Source organism: Leopardus geoffroyi, chromosome B2, assembly GCF_018350155.1.
Source record: "Leopardus geoffroyi isolate Oge1 chromosome B2, O.geoffroyi_Oge1_pat1.0, whole genome shotgun sequence".
Taxonomy (NCBI): domain Eukaryota; kingdom Metazoa; phylum Chordata; class Mammalia; order Carnivora; family Felidae; genus Leopardus; species Leopardus geoffroyi.
The window spans coordinates 72651582-72671415 of NC_059332.1; the positions used below are offsets into that span (position 1 = coordinate 72651582).

Consider the following 19834-nt stretch of genomic DNA (forward strand, 5'->3'; position numbering starts at 1 on the left):
CTTACAATAAAGTAAGCTAGAGAAAAGAAAATGTTATTACAAAAATCATAAGGGAAACAAAATGAATTTATAGTAGTGTACAATATCTGTACATAAGTGGACCTAAGCAGTTCAACCCTGTGTTGTTCAAGGGTCAATTGTAATACTAAAGGAAGTTCTTTAGGCTGAAAAAAAAAGGTCCCAGGTGGTAGTCAGATCTGTAATAAGGAAAAAAAATATACTGGAAAAGGTAAATATATGGTAAATAAAGATTATATATAATATTTCTTTAAAAGACTATTGATTATCTAAAGCAAATATAGTTTCAAAGAACTGTAAAGTTTATAATTTATATAGATGCAAAATGTATGAGAATAATTTCACATAGAATATCACATAGAAGAAGGCAAATGGAATCATACTGTTGTTAGGTTGTTACATTATTTATGAAGTGATATAATATTAATTTAGGTGTCCTATGACAAATTAAGGATGTATATTATAATCATCACAGAAACTATGTAAAGAATAATGCAAAGTGATATAGCTAAAAAGTTAATAGAAAATAGGAGGTGTAATGCAAAACAAAAATACTCAAAACTTTTCACTCAAAGTTTGTCAGGAAACAATAAAGAAAATAACCCTGATAAGACAAATAGAAAACAAATAGAAAGATGGTAGATTTAAGCCCAGTTGTATTAGTACTTACATTAAATGTAAATGGACTAAATCCTATGATTAAAAGGCAGAGAAAGTCAGACTATGGAGATAATATATCAAAATAAGATCCAAATACATGTAACTTATAAGAGACACATCTTAAATATAAGGACACAGCTAAATTGAAAGTAAAGGATGGAAAAAAATACACCATGTTAACATAACATAACATAACATAACATAACATAACATAACAACACATGTTAACAGAAACCTGATGTGACTGTATTACCACCAAACAATATTTATTTCAAAGCAAATACATGAAGACAGATCATAGATAAACTGAATGTTTTATAGTCATAAAACCATCAATTCATCATGAAGACATCACAAATTGTATCTTGAGTATGCAGCCAATACCAAACCTTCAATATTTCATGTAAGGTTTTACTGTCCCTCCCTTCATAGCCTCCTTCTTCTAGTAGTTCTATAATCTTAGTGGTAATTTAGCCATCACTGTCACCTGGACACATGCCTCTGTGGAGTAAAATACTTTTACTCAGCTAGGAAAAGGTTATATGATGTAACTGCTTATCTTTTGGTTTATTCCTTCATAGAAGGCATCTAGTGCAGTGACATGGAGTCTACAAGGAATTAGAGACCTGGCTTCAAGCCTTGGTACTGCTGGTAAAATCAGGCAAATCACTCAAATCACTGTGAGCCTCATTTTCCTCATGGGGAAATGGGGATGGAAATGTTTGCTTTGCTTTATATTTAGACTTCTTAGGAAGCTTAAAGGAGGAAATGTATGCAGTGCTGGATACATATGAGACATTGTTGCGAACACAATGGTGAGTTTGCTTTTTAGCACCTGTCTAATCCTGGCTCATGTGCAGCTGGTGGCCCCAAGGTGCCTTTTCCTTATTCATCAGTTTAGTCTATTTTCGTCCTGAGTCCTTTACAGACAGAGCCAAAGGAGACTGATAAACCTCTATGAGGAAACTCAGAGACCTCTGCCCTTAATTTTGTACCTCTTATATTCACCAAAGGGGGAAATTTGAAGATTCTAAACAGGATAATTAAACCAGGAGGCAAGTCCTATTCTGGGATCTGGTTAAAGATTTCACAAATAGATAATGGAAAGCATTTAATGTAAAGATTAAAATATTTGACCAAGTTTTAAAAACTGTATTATTATTATATATATATATTTTTTTTACCAAAAAGTGGTTTTCCATTTAGTTTTGTTTTTGGAGAGAAACTGATTTCCATGTGTAAAAGGAATAGAACTGTTTTTGTGTGGATTGTCTTTTATGGAGGTGTATTTTTTAGTGATAGAATTTTGCTGGAATGAGATGAGGTTACCAGAACAGTTTTCCTTGGCATATAAGAAAATTATAGGACTGTGTGAAATTATAGTTCTAAGATTTGGGAAGTTTGAAATTATTTAATGTATCTATATTTTCCATTAAGGGCTTGCTAATTAAGGTGGGCCTTTTAAAAATAATTAATCAATATAAATATTATTTGGAAGTTACTTAGTTATCTAAAACTTGAAAAAATATGACTAAATTATGTCTAAATTTTAATAATAATATTTCCAAATAACAGTAATAGTACTTTAAGATTAAGAAACAGATATTCTTCTCAAGAATAGCACTAGTTGTAATTATATTAATCCAAAACATTAATATTATGTTTCATGAAGTTTTGTACATGAACATATATATACAAGAGTTTTCTTTAGTATTTGAAGCAAAAGATTGCTTCCCCCATACCTGCATGAATCTCGATATGCTTTTATGTTCTGTTAAAAACAAACACAACTATGAAGAAAATTTCACTGTTTAAATCTTGACTGTGAAAAATGACTGTGCAATTGTTCATTTGTTATATTTCTTAATGTCGTATAGGCCAATTTGATGCTTACAAGATAACAGAATAGTTTCCTGTTGTGAATGTATTTCTTTTTTTAAAATTATTTTAATGTTTATTATTTATTTTTGAGAGAGAGAGAGAGAGAGAGAGAGACAGAGCATGAGCAGGGGAGGGGCAGAGAGAGAGAGGGAGACAACAGAATCTTAAACAGGCTCCAGGCTCTGAGCTGTCAGCACAGAGCCCAGTGCAGGGCTCCAAGTCACGAACTGTGAGATCATGACCTGAGCTGAAAGTTGGATGCTTAACTGACTGAGCTATCCAGGTGCCCCAAACGTATTTCTTTTTTTATTTCTTTCTTTTTGTTTTTAGAGAGAAAGAGAGAGAGAGAGAGAGCACAAGTGAGTGCTAGTGAGTGAGGGGGAGGGACATAGGGAGAGAGAGAGAGAGAGAAAGAGGGAGAGAGAGAGAGAGAGAGAGAGTCTCAAGCAGGCTCCATGCTCATGCTCAGCACAAAGCTCAACATGGGACTCAATCCCATGACCTTGGGATCATGACCTGAGCTGAAATCAAGAGTTGGACGCTCAACCAACTGAGCCACCCAGGCACCCTGTGAATGGATTTCTTAATCAATAGTAACCTGAAAAAAAAATGTAGGAAATGTTGTAGAAAGGTGATAAGGGAAAATAATAAAGGCATTGAAGAAAATGCTCCTGGTGCCAGGAGTCAGAGAGAATGACAGAGTCAGCTTGGGGTGTGGTCACGTAGGATTGGAGGGTTCTATATGTATGATTTCAGGAAGGTCCATCTAACTTGGACCCTTAGTTTCCTCATCTGTAAAATGGGGATAATAATATCTGCCTGTTATGATGGTGACATCAGATTATGTTTGTAAATAATTTGATGCAGTGCTAGGGATAGGTACATAGCAAACATACACTAGATTCAACTAATAAAGTGAAAATTTACCACTGAAATGGGGTTTAAGAATTTCTGTCATTTCCATCTTGATTTACTTAATTTCTCTCTATAAATAATTAGTTCTAGATCAGCAGATTACCTTTGGAAAACCTTTATAGAAAAAGTCATTTCTCTGTCACATCATCCATTAACAAGAGGTTGCAGCTCTGGTTTATTCAATGAGGCATTGCTATGTAAAAATGGAGATATTGATATTATTGACTATTAATGAATGTTTATTCCATATTAGAACTTATTGTTTCCACAAAATATAATCTATTTTAAGAACTGAGGTGAACCACAAATTTTTCAAACAAGAAATGAATTTCTATATTCAATTTTTTAAACTAACCAGGCACTCAGCATATAGCTTTAATTAAGTTATTTGCCTAGAGGCCAATCAATAATTAATTTCCCCATTCAAAATCTATGACTTGGATGTTTTTCTTAAAGCATGCCAATTAAAAATAGAAAAGCCAGACTATAAAAAATATATATGTTTACTGACAAGTTAGAAGATATTGCCAGGCTTTTTAATAAGCTCTTTGCTTTATTTGAAAAGAAACTTTAATTATCTTTGATCATGGTGCTTAAATCTTAGCATTATATTCCTACTTTGTAATACTCGGCTCATGGTGATAATTCCCTCATAGCTTGTGATGACTAGAGAGAGTCATAATAGACAATTGATAAACTTGTTACGAGTTGACTAAGTTGGAAAGAACAGCTTTGAATTACTCTTGTTAATTTAACCCAGATATTTTAGAAAACTGGTGATAAGCTGGTTGCTATGAAGTATTTACTAATATAAAATAAGTCTTAGCACACTTTATTAACAAATCTGAAACTGAGTTTTGAGAGGGAGGAAACTGGGACTTGTACTCTCTTCTATTTCTGAAACTGAGTTTATCTAAAATATAATGTAACAATAGTTCTCCCACTTGCTCACTCTGTTCTGGCGCCGCTGGCATCCCTGCTGACCTTACATAAGCCTGAGGCTTTGCATTTGCTATGCCCTCTGCCTGGCATGCTCTTCCCTTGGATATTTGCATCACTTACTTCTTCACGTTACTCAGTGTCATTCTCTCAGAGTTGCTTAATCTGATCCCCACTAAAGTGCTCCCAACTTTCTTTAACCTGCTCTGTTTCCTTCTACTGTGCTAATCATCTTCCAATGCACTATATACTTTAACATATTTGTTTATTGTCTTCCCTCTTCCTATCAGATGTAGACTCCAGGAAGCCAAGAAGTTTTGTTTGCTCTATTCATGCTGTATTTCCAGTGCCTAAGATATTGTCAGACACTTAGTGAATACTGGATAAATATTTGTTGAATGTATGAATAGATGCGCCAATAAATGTAGAAGTAAATAGGTAGATTCAACGTACTAGCTTGAACACCTAGAAATGGTTCTGATTATTTGCCTCATTGCCTCAAACCTGGACTCATCAATGGAATGTGCCAAATGAAGTTAAAATGCCAGAGATCGTATCTCATAGAAAGATAAATCTGAAGAATTTAGGGAGATTTGGTATCTCCCAGCTTTGTTCCTCAAGAGGATATAACACAGTAAAGGAAACAATCAGCTAAACTAAACGGCAAGCAATGGAATGGGAAAAGATATTTGCAAATGACATATCAGATAAAGGGTTAGTACCTAAAATCTATAAAGAACTTATCAAAATCAACACTCAAAAAAAATAATCCAGTGAAGAAATGGGGAAAAGACGTGAATAGACACTTTTCCGAAGAAGACATCCAGGTGGCTAAAAGACATATGAAAAGACGCTCAACATCACTCATCATCAGGGAAATACAAATCAAAACCACAATGACATGCCACCTCACACCTGTCAGAGTGGCTAAAATTGACAACTCTGACAACAACAGATGTTGGCGAGAATGCGGAGAAAGAGGAACCCTCTTGCACTGTTGGTGGGAATGCAAACTGGTGAAGCCACTCTGGAAAACAGTATGGAGGTTCTTCAAAAAATTAGAAATAGAACTAGTTATGACCCAGCAATTGCACTACTAGGTATCCATCCATGGGATACAAGAGTGCTGTTTCGAAGGGGCACATGCACCCCAATGTTTATAGTAGCACTATCAACAATAACCAAGGTATGAAAAGAGTCCAAGTGTCCATGAACAGATGAATGGATAAAGAAGATGTATGTGTGTGTATGTATATATACATGCATACATACCATGGAATATTACTTGGTAATTGAAGAGAATGAAATTTTGGCATTTGCAACAGCGTGAATGGAGCTAGAATGCATTATGTTAAGCGAAGTGAGTCAGAGAAAGACAAATATATTATTTCACTCATATGTGGAATTTAAGATGCAAAAAAATGAACATAAGGGAAGGGAAGCAAAATAATATAAAAACAGAGAGGGAGACAAACCATAAGAGAACAAACTGAGGGTTGCTGGAGAGGTGTTGGGTAGGGGGAGGGGCTAAATAGGCAAGGGGCATTAAGGAGGACACTTGTTGGGATGAGTACTGGGTGTTATATGTAAGTGATGAATCATTAAATTCTATTCCTGAAAACATTAATAGTAATAATAAAAAAGAAATACATTCTTCATTAGACATTAAGGAATTCACTAGGGAGGGGAGTGCAGAGTTCTTGAAAAAGACTGCAATGACTATCATCTGTATTCTGGGATGATACTACTATGTGCATTGGCATTCCGTGTTGACTGAGGCCAAAGAGCAACACTCAGCTGAAAGTAAGGTGGTGTGGTTCCCATGATAATCGGCGGGATGAGAGTGATACTAATAGTTTGACACACAGAAAACTTTGGAGGTAGCTCATTGATCCTGGGGATTCTAGAACTGCAATTGTTGATATCTCCCTAAGGTCCTACTTAAAAACCCTCTGGGTTTGTCAGTGGCCTGGGTGGCCCACCACACTGGAAATACACAGTCCCCGTCACACTTGCCTAACCTGAATCAGATAATAGCATCAGAGCTCCTCAAGTGAAAGGAAAGATTTGTCTTGGTGAGGAAGGACCCTTCAATAGTCTTAAGTGTATCTTCTTTCTAGTCATTCTCTAGTATTTTTATAGAGAGTATATAATTGGGAATTAACTTTATTGTTTGATCCATTGGTAGCAGCATATCAAAACTGGCTTTGTGACTGAATGGAATAGAGAAAGACTGAATATCCCTCACAGATGGCTATGGTGACTGAATGATTATGGGTATTCACTTTTGAGGAAAGGATGCCCCTGTTTTAATTTGGAATATAGATATTTTCTTAATGCCAGTAACGAGAGTGCTGTCGTTGCTATTGCTATTGTTTACAAAATAGTATGTATAGGAAGAAGGTTGTTCTTGGGTGGAAAAGTCAAAGATCATATTATTGATGATAGTACATCTTGCTCCCTCAACAACCACTCCTATCACTTTCTAGCTTGTGTTCTGTATCACTCATTTTTAAGTCTTCATGCAACTCCTATCTCCTATTTTTTGAAATGTTCCCCCTCTCTGAAGTCTACAACATGTAGTCAGTATTACAGAGTTTAGTTTTTAATTACAGTCTACCTTATTTTTAAGTAATTTTACATATGTGTTTTTACCCTCTTTGAGGTCATTTTATATTAATCTGAGGATGTCATATATTCCCTTTTGTACCATGCTTAATAACCTCTGGTCTGTTTAGCTAATGGAACTTCCATTTTCATGGTATCTTTATCTAATATTTCATATCCATTTATAATTTGGAAGATAAAAAACTCAACAACTCAGTCATAACAAACCAAATACACAAGTCTTGACACCCAAATTTTGAAAGTCTGATAAAATGAAAATGCATCAACATTTCTGGAAAGAGATCAAAGCACCCATTCCTCATTTTATGAAACCAACCAGCAGAGGGAGCAAAAGAGATATTTAAATGTTCCTGTTTCTGCTTGCAGCCCTTCTACTGTAGTTGCTGTCAAGAGCTAGGCTATATTTTTAATATATATCCCCCCTAGTCCCTAGGCAGAAATTCTGTTGTATAATCACCACATGCCTGTGAAGTCAGTTCTAAGACATTCTGTTTGCACAAATTCTTCAATCTTGAGTCCTGTGAAAACCTCAAAAGCTACTGGGTGAAAAACCAGGACTAAAATTTTAGGCCTTCAAAAAAGAAAAAAACAAACAAACCCAAAACTCTATCTAGGTAGCTCAGGAACAAAGACAAAGAGAGTTCGAATGAATAAAAAGTTAGATTTTAGCTGTTAGGAAAATGATATTAATGAATTTCTGCTGTGTTTTGTATTATCGCATTTTGAGAGATTTTGACACATAGTCTAATGGTTTTATTAATTCAAAATAAAATTGTATTTTTTATATGATCAAGAAATAACAAAAAGAAAGTTCCTCTGAAAAGAATCTTTTATATTTTTTTATGTGTGTGTGTGTGTGTGTGTGTGTGTGTGTGTGTGTGTGTAGTGCATATATACTATGTATGATATATGCCTATATTCCCAAACAAAATATATTTTAAAACATTATAGATCAAAAGAGTTTCTCATTATCCTGGATGTTTCGGTTTAGATAATTCTGTCAAGTATAATCATGAAGAAGACCAAAGACTTGTGTGTGGTTTACAGTATCCATGACGAAGCTTTAAGAATGTCATTACTTGCATTCTTTGGATAAATTCAATATGAGGACTCTTTGAATGTATAAGATCTTATTTCCCAAATTGTCCCTTGAATTTAATGAAGTTATATTAAAGTACAGCCACAGGGGTGAAAAAGCAAAAAAGAAGAAAAATCTGTGATAATGCAAAGCTAATATGAGTTTAATATGAATCATTTTATTCACCTGTTGAAGAATATCAAAAGGAAAAGGAAGCATTACAGTACATTTCATTTTTTAAGAGAAGATAATTATAAATAATATCATTCATGTAGTTTCTTTTGTGTTGGGAATGTATAAACTCTTACACTAACAAAACGTAACACAAACTTTGGAAATTTCCAAATATCATGGCATGGTGAACATCTTTATCGTTCTTGTAATTCTTGACTGTTGACTGTAGGTAGAATTATATCAGATTGAGTTATTTGAATTGATCTCCAAAGACAAGTCATATGGAGCTTTTTTACCGGGGACCCAACAACATGGGCTGTGTTTGCATCAAAACCTTGAAGAAGGTGGCCCAGGTCATCACTGAGAAGTACTCCACTCTCCTGGGCAACAACTTCCATACCAACAAGCCTCTGTGTGGGTCTATCACCATTATTCCCGGCAAGAAGCTCCACAACCAGATAGCAGGCTTGATTCAGAGAGGCCTGGTGAGAGATTATCTGCATCAAGCTGGAGGAGAAGGAGAGACAAAGGAGAGAGAATTATGCTCCTGAGGTCATAGGCCTGGATCAGGAGATCATTCCTGACACTAAGGAATTGTAGAAGCTCTTGGACTTTGACAGAGTCTGTCCAATCTGCAGGTCACTCAGCCTACAATTGGGATGAATTTTAAAACACCACGTGGAATTGTTTGAATCTTTCTGCTGTGCTGCAATATCTTCAATAAACCTTGGGAAAGAAAAAGTCATGTGGAACTTCCCCTGACTGAGACTAATGAGATTATTTTTATGAGGGGTAGACTGGATATGTTTATGTGTGTGTGCCTGTGTGTGTCTGTATTGACTGGTCAACAACAGAAATAACCTTTATATTTGCCTCGTCAAGGGAGGAACAAACATTCTAACTATTGTGAAAGTCTTTTTTCCCCTTACTGTCTATTTCTATCCTTTGGTGAATTAATTTTTATTACAATGTGGTCATTCCTTGAGCTGGAGGCATAAACTGGCAGGCTAACTGGACCTCTATGGGGGATACCTTGTCTGTCTTCTGGCTGGGTAGTTGGGTTGTGCAACTCGTGGAAAGAACAGCATTACAGCTTGAGAAGAACACACCACTGAATGTTTTGTAAGAGCATTTGGAGAGAAACAAATAAACCGATGTTGGCATTCATTTTGTTAAAGACACTAATAAAGCAAAGTTTGGAAACTCAAAGAAAAACAGCATCTTTGACTTTAAAAGAATGTAAATCCCTAGGGAGATTTCACTGCCTAATGCTTCTTGGTAATACAGCTTAATGAAGCTCATTGTTTTAGATTGTTTTGGTCTAGTGGGTATGAATAACATTTGAGCTTGTCGAATTGACTCAAAGATTGGGAGAAGGTGCTGGAGAGGAGGCGGTCTGGTATGGTTCAGTGAGTTGGCTTGGACTAGCAGTCCAGCGATGTTCGTTCTCAACCCAATTTTATCATTCAGTAATTGCTTGTCCTTGGCCAATTCAACAGATTTGTTTCCTTATCTGCCAAATATCTTACCTCTTCTTATAGGATAATGTGATCAAATGGAGGAACTTTGAAATGCTTAGCATGCTATAAAAATAGAGCTGTCTTTATAAAAATTATTTTTTGTTATTAAAAATATTCAAGTATATCATTATGGCTATGATCATAATGCTTTTTTTAATAACAGCCTAGAATATGTAGCTTGGAAATGACAAAACTTAACTAGGATGAAGCCAAAGTGTTCTGATCTTTGGGAGTAAGGTAAAAAAATGCAGTATTCATTAGGACATTTGTGGTGGTTAGGGAGATGACCTTAGTAGGTTATCAAATTCACAACCTCTCACAATGGACCAGACTTAAGCCAATTCAATTAAAGGAGATTTTCCATTGTTTACAAAGACTACCACAGCCAGCCAGGACTCTTCCAATACAAGCAGTTTCAATATTATGCAATTCTCTCTTATGTAATTCTTAATTCTCAGGCTTCACCAGCATGGGGATAAAAATAGAATGTTATGATTGTTGCAAGTTGGTATTTCTCTGACCCAGCTCCAGTTTCACTGTGTGAGAACTCTAGACCACCCTTCCGTGTCTACTAGTTATAGCATTCTTAAAGATGTGTGTCATCTACAATCAGTGAGTTTATTCTTTTAACTACTAAATAGCATCCTATGTTCTATTTTCTTTCTCTTCTACCCTGACTCCATATATTCTGTCTACTGCCTTCTGTTAAGAAAAGTAACAGCTTTTCTGCCTGTGCCACTCTATGGAGATGATTCTAGAAGTAACGGTGTCTGATGCCCAAGCTGCCAGTGCCTGTTGCTGAGTGTGTTGAAGAATCTGTCATGGCATCAGCCATCAATATCTCCTACTGTGGGGGGTAAGACTAGCCCAAATTCTGCAGTTGCCTTGTGTACTCTGTATCTGTCTGCGGTGTTCTTGTTTTTACCTGCCCTTTAGTGGATGCTCCCATGTTCTGGTGCTTAGCCCTTAGTCTGCGAGTTCTGAGGCCAGGGGAATGAGTGACTGATATTGTGCTATACTTACAGTCTTATCTTCTCTTTGATTCTGGCGCATCATCCTTGAACCAAAGATGTGTGCCTCATTCCTTTCTTTCTTTTTTTTTTTTTTTTTTTTTTAAGTTTTACCCAAGAGGATTTCGGTCTCCTATGTAATGCTCCCAGTGACACTCACCTCAGAGCCCTACCAGACACAATTGAATATTGGATAGGCTTAAACTGATGCACTTACTTTCCCTGAATGTCTGAATATAATCTCTTTATTTTACTAACTTTCAGCGTTTTCCTTTGGTTGGGAGGACTCTTTCATTTTTATAGTAGTACTTTATACTCTTATGGATCATGGACAATCCTCTCAACCATCAGTTCTGCAAAAAAAAAAAAATCAGTCTCAACTTCTTTTTAAAGTGAGAGTGTCGTTTTATCGACTTACTCATCTTTGTGGTTGTAGGCTTGAAGTCTTCAACTTATTCACAAAGTAGGACACCTTATTCTAAAATGTAACTTCTCTCTTCCACAAGGTTTCTTTGTTTGTCAAACCTAAGTGACGAGATGAAGCATTATTTATGGGGTCCTAACATAACCCCCGTTCTCAGTATGCCTAGTATTATTGGAATCACACGAAGCGTACATGCCTTTTAAATGATGCATAAGAATGAAGTGTTATAGCAGGCTCCTGGTTTACCCTGGCTTGTAATTTCCCGAGAGATGCCAGAATTGGCCAAAGAACTTCTTTTTAAAAAGATGGAAAAAATTCCATGGAAGACAAACATAGATCACTTTAAAAATCATTTTTCTCCTATTTCTATTCAGCTCTTCAGTCCTTAAATATCAAAGCCCACTTTCTAAATGTACACATAGCGTATTTGTCCTGGAATATAATAGTAGGGATTTTGAGAATCATCTAGACATTTGACAAATGTCCGTTTGAAACAAATGATTTTATTCCTAGCTTAAAAAAATCTCAAGTAGATATCAACTTTGGATGTGTCTCTTAAAGATCATATGTCAATTTCATTAATGAATATCAGAAAACAGATTAACATGTTTTCTCAATATATTTTTTCCCTTATTTATCTTAGTGTGTTTTACAGTGATCTTATGAGATGTTCTTGGAGAGAAAGATTCAATGGTCAGTGAGTTTGGGAAAAACTTCATACCATATTCAGAGGTCCTGTAGAAAAAAAAAAATCTACTTAACTCATTTAACCCATCTAGTCCCAAACAAATTTGACCACAATAACCACTTCTCTTTCTCCCTTTTTAAAAGCAGGGACACATTTAACATCTTATGGAACACATTTTGGTAATTATTGGTCTGTTTTAACCTTTCCAACTAACCTTTTTGACTGCATGGGTCATTTATTTCAGTTTTCCTTCCAATAAATATTTCAGGTACTTTACTGGTTTGATTGAGTCAGCTAGGAGTTTTGATATAGCCTGTTACATAGCCTAATCTTACTTATATTTTCACATGTATTTTTCAGACACGCTTCTTTGGCAAAATAAGTGTTTGAATTAGGTTTTCATCACAGGATAAGACAAATGCAGAAAGGAACTAAACTTGTATTCCTTAGGTGAGGCCTAGGCAGTTTCTTAGGACCAGACCGGTGTTGAGCCTGGCTGTCTCCTGCCTGGGAAAATATGAAATTCAGGACCTTGAATGTATGGACAGGCAGCTCAGTGAAACAATGAATTCGACAGCTGCAAGAGACTATAGACATCATCCAGTGTTAGACCCTCATTTTGTGCCAGTAATCAGAGGCCCAGATTACCAAAGCAACTGGGTTAGGTTAGGTCCCAGCTGTAGCTGAGCTGGATTTAGGCCTGGCTTTCTGAGTCTTAGTCCTCTAAAATTTCTCCTAAATTTGGAGCCTCTTAGACCTCTGGTGGTGTAGTTGGATTTGGTCTCAAATTCACCTCTGCTATTTTCACCAAGAACAAAAATTCATAACTGTTGTCCTTGGTTTTCAAAAGCACAGCTGTTGAGTTGACGATGAATACCATGTGATAAAAAGTTCTTTCAAATATTAAACTCCACAAAAATATTTGCAAACAAAAAAGTCTGTGTGTTGTGTTGTGTGTGGTGTGTGTGTGTGTGTGTGTGTAGGTGGTGGTGGTGGTGGTGGTGGCAGCAACGGGGTAGTTAGGCAAGAGGAATGCACATTCTAATTGACTTAACTAGGCTAGAAATACTCTTGTTCTGGTTTCCAGGAACAAAATAAAACAAGAAAAATTGTCATCCTACTCAAACAATTGTTGAATATTTGTTCTTATTCAGTTTCTCTTTTGGAGAGCTATTAAGTAGGCTGTGAAATGGGTTGGTGGTGAAAGATGAGCCGGTAGCAATTATTTCTCCATATCCTTACTGACTTGGATAACACTCACTTTTCTTTGCTATGGACAACCTAACTGAAAATGCAGATCCAATGACTAATGTCTTGGGTGTGTCAAAATGGCAGGCAGGCAGTCTTTGCAACTCATCTCTCTATTTAGCATTTCCCTCTGTTTTTAGATTAATGTTATTTTTCTCCTAACCCATCAAGCTAAGTCTTTTCACAGGGGAATACAGATTCTATTGCAATTACCTGGAGGAATCTCCACTCAAGTACTTGTTGGAAGTCCTTTGGGTTGAGCAGAGGTTTTAACAGGGAAATAAGCACTGAAGAATTATGTCCAGCTGTGTACAAACATTTATGGGAACAGTCACGGTGCCTGAAATAATTGATGCAAAGAAAACCAATTACCAAACAAGTATGGCATTGTTTGGATACAGCAGAATATTCCATGACTTCCCTCTCAATTCCTCTCCACTATGGTTGTATTTGTTGAACCTCAAATAATCAGAACAAGTTATTGAAGTTGGAAAGTGGTTACCAAGAACTAGGTATGGATAATTACCATTATTTCTAAGAACAAAGACTATTCTTAAAGAAAATAAAAAGATAATTATATTCTGGTCCATTTACCAACACATGACATGGTATTTGACAATTAAAACAATGAAAAAAATGACAGTAAGTTGCAAGTTACTTTTCAGAAATGTCTGCATGAGAAATTGTAATTTATTAATTGCTACAGCTTTGACACAAATGAGAAAAATAGCAGTAAAATATATGAGGGGAATAGTATGTATTTTATTTAAAATGGTAGTTTGGAGTTCATATGGGTTTACATATCTCTTATGGTAAGTCTAGCTCCCAGGGATTCAGAGCCCAGAGGTTGGGAAAAGTGGATTTTAGCATAAAAACGATACTTCACACAACCTTCATATAATTTTGCTGGCTTTATAACCTCTCCTTCTGGAACTCTGTAGAATGACCTCTTGGTGAAAACCACTTTAAACTGTCCTTTCTCAGTCACCCTTCCCTGCATTTCACTACCTCACTACTCCTCAACTGCTCACGACGTGTCAGAGAACTATCGATTCTGTCTCCTCAGCGTCTCACAAATCTGTTTGGGAGACCAGATTTGTAACACCCCTCTTGCTATTTCCCCTTCCTTCATTCTGGATTTATTTAATCTCTCTTTACAACAGCTACCAGAGCAATGAGTCTATAATAATAAAGTGCATTGAATGGTTGCTATATGCCAGGCACTTAACGTCCATCAGGCCATTTAATTCTCATAGTAATATCATTACTCCATTCTGTTAGGTAAGGAAATTATGGCTGAGAAAAGCCTAGTTGCCCTCAGGTCACACAGCAGGGAGAGTCAGGGCGGGGAGTTGAACCCTCAAGGGTCTGAAATGCAGGTTGCCTTCTAACTATTACACTATGTTGCTTCTTTAAGCCAATCAGATCATGTTACCATTTGTGTTAATTCTGATGTTCCTGTCATTCATGAAATTGTCAGTTTTGGAAGGCAGTAATTTTTTTAGCATACTCTTATTCTGCAGAGTGGAACAATAAGGAAAAAAAACTATGTAATGCAATTTTTAATGGCTGTTTTATGGTATTGACTGTTAATTAAGCCCATCCCTAAATGAAAAAGTGTTTCAGGGGTGCAGGGAAACAATGAATGGATTGATTTGTAGGTTAGAGGTGTGTGAGTGTTAGAGAGGTTTGGGTCTTTAATTAACTGTGGTTGCTTAATTCAGTTGATTAAAAGCACCATATGAATGAAGTCACGTTTGTGGATTCAGTTCCTGTGTGGGCCAGTTTATTTAGTCATCCTCACACCCTTAACCTCAGCCCACCTCCTTGCTAATGTGGACCATTAGCTGAAAGCAAAGGACAGTGTGAGTGGAAAAGTGCAAATGTCTTCTCAGACTTGGAAAAAATTACCCAGCATGCATGTCCTATTGACATTGGCAGAGAAGCAGGGCACATTATTAATTCTCTGATTGTTTTCAGTTCTCCTGAAAAATTCATTATGTGGCAAAATGCCATAAATCAAGAAACTATAGAGATATCTCCAGGTTTACAAAGAAAAATACATTTACTTATCTAGATAGGAATGGGTAATAGCTACTTGAGCATTTTCACTTGAGGTGTTCTCATGTCTCTTTCTTAAATTCCTTTCACCAAAGGTGAATGGTGGTGATTGATGTTATGATGTTCATTTTCATATACTTGAAGTAGGGCTGTCATAATTGGAGAAAAATAAAGGAAACACAGCTTAATATTTTCAGACCCTTTTTATTCCTTTCCAACTAAAGCAATAAATAGCCCATATAAACAGACCACCCCCACCTTTGAGGTGTGATAACTTAAAGTCTATTTAAGTTCCTTTTTACAAATTGTATTATCATTCTGCTCAACTATCATGAAAGAACTATTCTTTTCTTTGTGATATTATCTGATAAGGGGGAATGAGGGTATTTCATTTATTTATTTATTTATTTTATTTTTGAATTTCTATAAAATAAGTATATATTTATTGGGCACTAGTGCCTGGAGATATAATTGTAAGCAAAAGGGGACATGGTCCTTTCTTCCTAGAGGCTTAGCATACAGTGGGGATGATGGACATTGGTAAAATCATAGCTTATTACATATATTTTGAGTATGTCTATGTACCAGGTAATTTTGCAAGCACTGAGGATATACAGATAAAACGACCTGCAAATATCCCTTGCCTCAGTGAGCTTATATTATTATGAAGAAGTCTATAAACAAACAAAAGTAAGTAAAAACAATTAAAGATGCTATATGATAATAAGTACTATAGGGAAAGTCAAAGCAGGAGGGTTATATGAAGAGGGGTGGGGTGTATGAGTGCACTTTTAAATAAGGTGGTTGGTAAGGCTCCACTGAAAATGGTATTTGAACAAAGAACAGAAGGAGGTGAGGGCAAGAGTCCTATTTCTAGGGAAAGAGAGAAGAACAAGGGCAAGGTCCTGAGGCACGAAGGTGCCTGGTGTGTTCTCCAAACATGAAGAAGGCTAGAGAGGTTGAAGAAGAGGGATCAAGGCAACAACTAGCATCAGGTGAAGTCACAGATGTAACAGGAGGCCATAGCATGTGGGCCCTTAGTGGGACATGTAGGGAGGGAGACCAGGAGCCACTGAGAGTTTTATGATTTGGTTTAGATTTTAATAAGATCATTCTGGCTTCCAGTTAAGGATAGATGACTGAGAGGCAAGAGGAGAAGGGAGGAACATCTGTGATCCAGATAAGAGGTGATGGTGAATTGGACCCAGAAGGATAGTTGTGAGGTGGTAAGAATTGGTTGGTTTCCATATATATATTTTGTTACTCCTAATAACTAGTACAATATTTACATTTTGGGGAAAAATATATATCACACCAAATAATTTTCTAGCATATTTTTTATAATGTTTGAATGTTAGAAAAAAAGAATCCATCACTTATCAGCAGACCATTCACATTATACTATCCTATTGAAAACCACCTGATAGGTTCTCACTCTATTTATACTAAATTGGAAACCTTACAATGACTTAGAAGACCAACTTGATCTAGTGTACTATCCAATATGGTAGCTTCTAGCCACGTGTGACTTTGGAGCACTTGGATTAAGTCTAGTCAAAAAGGAAATGTGTTATATATATGAAATCTACAAGAGATTTAAAATCTTAGGAAATAAGAATGTAAAATATATTATTGATAATTTTCATACAGTGGTTATGGACTAAAAGTTAATGTATTGAAATTATAGTGGAAATATAGTACTAATATGAATTTTATCTGCTTCTTATTACTTTTTAAAAATGTCGATGTCTAAAGGGGCGCCATGGTGGCTCAGCATCCAACTTCGGCTCAGGTGTGATCTCATGGTTTGTGTGGTTTGTGTGGATCTCATGGTTTGCCCTTGTTGGGCTCCACACTGACAGTCTCTCTCTCTCTCTCTCTCTCTCTCTCTCTCAAAAATAAAATACAAAAATGTGATGACTAGGACATTTAAAATTTCAAATGTGGCTGAAATTTTTTGGCTCACATTATGTTTCTGTTGAACAGTGGTGGTTTAAATTTTCTTTTTCTGACTTTAGCTCAAACTATTTTCCTTGTTCACTATGTTCCAGTTACACTGGGCTTCTTTGAGATCCTTGAACTTGCCAGGCTCATTCCTGCCTCCGGGTCTCCTTATTTCCCTTTCCTGAAATGCAATTCCCTTAGGACTTCCCTTATTTCTCTGTATTATTCATGTTTTAGCTCAAATGTCACTTCTTAGACAAGTATTTGCTGACTATTCCCACTAAATATCTGTTAACTCAATCTCATTTCCTTTGTAATAGTCTGTATTATTTATTCCTGGATGAAATTTGTTTTGTTATTTGTTGTCTATCATCCTCTGGAATGTGTGATATGTGGAAGATAAGTTCTTAATTATTTTTTTTACCACTATACCTCCAGAAGAATAGTGTTTGGCATATATTAGGTGTTTGTTAAATGAATGAAAGTTAATCTCTGTGCATAAAAGGAATTCAGTGCTACAAATTAATCGATGAACAGATAGTTGGCCCTTGACTGGGAAAGTCACAGAAGTTTTACTAAGAAGTGGACATTGAACTGAAAGCTAGAGAATGAGTTAGGGATAACTAGGGGATGAAGAGAGGGAGGTGCAACCGTAGGTGGAAGGAATAGAAGGAGGGAAAAACTCAGTGATGGATAAGTGATTTGACAAAAAGTAAAGGGCAAGCATGGGACAAAAGTTTAAAAAAAGGTCACTGTGATTAGGGGAGGTGAGTACATACATCTAGCAAGGGTAAGGCGAGAGATTCTAACCTTGGACTGTCTGACTGCAAAACTGTTAACTCTATAATATTTTATGTTGCCTCTAATATCCACAAACTTGACATTTATGAAAAAAATACTTGCTAAGTTTTGGAGTTTTGGGTCTTTGGCTTTTCAACAATTAGGGAATTTGGTTGACAGCAGTAAAAGCAGCAGTTTTTTTTTTTTAATTTTTTTTTTCAACGTTTATTTATTTTTGGGACACAGAGAGACAGAGCATGAACGGGGGAGGGGCAGAGAGAGAGGGAGACACAGAATCGGAAACAGGCTCCAGGCTCTGAGCCATCAGCCCAGAGCCTGACGCGGGGCTCGAACTCACGGACCGCGAGATCGTGACCTGGCTGAAGTCGGATGCTTAACCGACTGCGCCACCCAGGCGCCCCTAAAAGCAGCAGTTTAAATAAGAGGGAATTTTGTTGAAAGTAAATTGGGTAGCTCATGAAAGCAATAGGACACTGGAGCACTGGGCTTGGAAAATGGGCAGGCCCCAAGGGAGAAGAGTAGGACTCAAGATAATTCCATAGCAATGTTCAGGACATCACCAGTTGTGCTGTTTCACTGAAGAGCAGCTTCCATGACTCAGCTCTGCTATTCCTGGATACTTGCTGCCCTGTGCATATACTTTCAACTCTGCCAAACTCATAATGAGTAATCTATGACATTTCTGAGGCTTTGGGTTATGACCTCTATATTCCAAGTCCTAGCTGGAAGTAACTGATTGGCTGAGCCTATGTACTGGTTGTCTGGGATCTGAAAAAAGTCTTCCTGGCTACCATATTGGGAGGTGATGCCTGATTCCCATTTGTTTTACGATCAACATCAGATAGAAAATGTGTTGCTTGCTGGGCTTCCAAGATCACAGGTATTCACCACAGCCCACTGCTTTGGAGGTCCCAGTCAAATTACAAATTTTATTTTATTTTTTTATTTTTTTGCTTACAACTTCTTCTACCCCATCCAAAGGCTTTTGCCTAACTTAATACAATTTGGGTTATGTGGTCATATATATCTCATGGCCAAGGCCAGTTAAAATGCATGAGCATTTTCTTAGAATAATATTTGCTGAGTAGTTCACAAAATTGATGGGAACCCTGAAGAACTAGACTTGGAAAGTGACCAGAAACAAAAGGGCACAAAACCCACCAAGAATATGGCCATAGGAGTAGGCTGTGATCCCAATACTGGTGCCACCAACAATGGCCACAGACCGCAACCACCTCTAGATCCTTCTCCCCTGGGAAACTCACCATTATGGCATAGGACTTTTAATTCAGCACCAGGCACTACAAATAATGCAGACTGTGTCATCGCTGTTAGTCACTTGTAGCAGAGTAAAGTCCCAAGTCTGAGTATCTGACTTATCAAGCTAAGGAGCTGAGAAAGGGAATATCTTAAACTTTGGCTTCTTTAGTCAGTTCGGGATTCCCTCAAATATGTGAATATCTGGGCAATCCAAAATGATAAATGTCCACAGTAGCATATTTTTCTGTGTATCAATATTTACAGAATTTTAAAAAGTTTAAATTATTATCTTTTCCTTATATTTTATGCCATTTTGTTGAAAATAAAATATTTCTGAATCTATGAATTGAATGTGAATTTTTTATATTTAAATAATATTTGCACTAATATTTGCCTAGTTATTTTCTCAATAGTAAATACTTTTCAAAATAGTAAATACTTTTCAAAACTTTATATAAAAAAATGCTTTCAATATTCTGAGAAAAAATTCTTTTTAGAATTGCCATGTTCACTTTCTCCCAGCATTAGGTTAGAGATTTTAAGCTCAAATACACTTTTCCTAAAACAAACAACTACCAATACATG

The 19834-nt window shown here is 36.4% G+C and overlaps 1 long non-coding RNA gene and 1 pseudogene across 3 annotated transcripts in view; both read left to right on the plus strand.

The window, feature by feature from the left end:
- LOC123608660 overlaps positions 1 to 19834 on the plus strand; it is a 501461-nt gene that overhangs the window by 85119 nt on the left and 396508 nt on the right. The window lies entirely within an intron of this gene.
- Positions 6089 to 9024, plus strand: LOC123608659 (annotated as a pseudogene).